Below are 1,804 nucleotides of genomic sequence, written 5' to 3' on the forward strand. Positions count from 1 at the left end.
ATAACACTGGACTTTGGATAATGTGTTAAACTGGCAGAAAATATTGAAAATAATAGTAAAAATATTGATGTAAGACCCAAAACTAGTCAGAGTAGAAGTGCTAACAGAAAGGATGGTTATGTGTGGAATGGAAAGAAGTTATCTTGGTCAAAAAAGAGTGAGAGTTATTCAGATGCTAAAACAGTGGATGCTATAGAGAAAACGGAAGTTCCTTTCAGGAGCCAAGAAAGGAAGCACAGCTGTTCATCCATTGAGTTGGACTTAGATCATTCCTGTGTGCATAGATTTTTAGGCCAATCTCTTCTACAGAAACTACTAGATGCTGTAGGGTAGTGTTTGCCCATAAAGAATTATAGTAGTTGGCACTCTACGGAACTTTCTTCTAAAAGAACAATTCCTATCAGTGAACTCATGTAAGATAAGTGTCCTTTCCCACCTCCATCAAATTTACCTTGTAGATGGCATTTTATTAAATTATATACTGCTCCCATAAATCCCAAATCACCTGCATGGGTGAGCATAGACTTGTTTCAGAGTGAATTAAGAGATGGTCATCTAAAACAAAGAAGAAACATGGAAGAAGATGTAAATTGTTTCTCACATACCAGTGTTCAGCCCTGTATCCTAACTACCAACAGTGCATCATGTCTAGGTGGTCCAATGACTGGCTCTGTGATAACCCTGGTTTCAAATAATAGTGTAGAAGGTAGTGATATGGATTCAGGTGATGAGATTGTAACACTTTGTACAAGTTCCAGAAAAAGAAACAAACTCAAATGGGAACTGGGTGATGAAATTCTGCAGTTGGAAATGCCTCCTAAGTACCACACCCAGCTTGATTATGTTCACTATCTTGTACCAGACCTTCTTCAAACCAATAACAATCCATGTTACTGGGAGTCATGAATCAATACGCACCAAAGCTCTACTAGAAGGAAAACCAGAGGGAACCTTTCTACTTGGAGACTCAGCACAGGAAGATGACTTACTCTCTGTTAATTTAAGATGCTACAGTCATTCTCTTCATTCTAGAATTGAACAGTGGAATCACAACGTTAGCTTTGATGCACATGATCCTTGTGCCTTCCATTCTCCTGACATTACTGGGCTCTGGTAGTGTACTGCCTAAGGCACTTGACTGCTAACCAGAAGGCTGGAGGTTCCACCCCACCAGCCACTCCTCGGAAGGAAGATGGGGCAATCTACTTCTGTAGTGATACTGCCTCGGAAACCCAAGGAGGGGTCGCTATGAGTCGTGTCCGACTTGACGGCACATAACAAAAACAACAACAACATAACATTATAAGGACCCGAATGCCTGTATGTTCTTTGAACCACTTTTATTTATCTACTCCTTTAGTTAGGATGCTCCCCTTTTCCTTGCAGCATATATGCAGAACAGTTATTTGTAACTCTACAACCTATGATGGCATTGATGTCCTTCCAATTTTTTCATCTATGAAATTATGTCTAAAGGAATATCACTATGAATCAAAAGTTAGAGTACTCAGGATTGATGCACCAGAACAATACTACTATATAAGGGTAGGAACATCTGAGTGATTATATATACATGTTTTTATTTAATATTTGATGGTTCTGATTCTGCCACTTTGATTTTTTTCTACAAGGGCAGTTGAAATCCAAAATAAATCTCTGCCCCAAATCTTACTTCCAAACCAGTTTATTTTTCTTATAATACACTAATTCCTTAAGGTTACACACTAAGGTTAATGGATATTTTTGACCAGATGTTTGTTTTTTGTTTTTACCATAGATTGTATACTTAATTTCTTTTTTCTTA

The 1,804-nt window shown here is 37.9% G+C and overlaps 1 pseudogene; it reads left to right on the plus strand.

Moving 5' to 3' along the window:
* The first annotated feature begins 21 nt into the window (after positions 1-21).
* LOC103201819 lies at positions 22-1,563 on the plus strand (annotated as a pseudogene).
* The last annotated feature ends 241 nt before the right edge of the window (positions 1,564-1,804 follow it).

This window comes from Orycteropus afer, unplaced genomic scaffold (assembly GCF_000298275.1).
Source record: "Orycteropus afer afer isolate SDZICR_OR568_19922 unplaced genomic scaffold, OryAfe1.0 scaffold00165, whole genome shotgun sequence".
NCBI lineage: Eukaryota > Metazoa > Chordata > Mammalia > Tubulidentata > Orycteropodidae > Orycteropus > Orycteropus afer.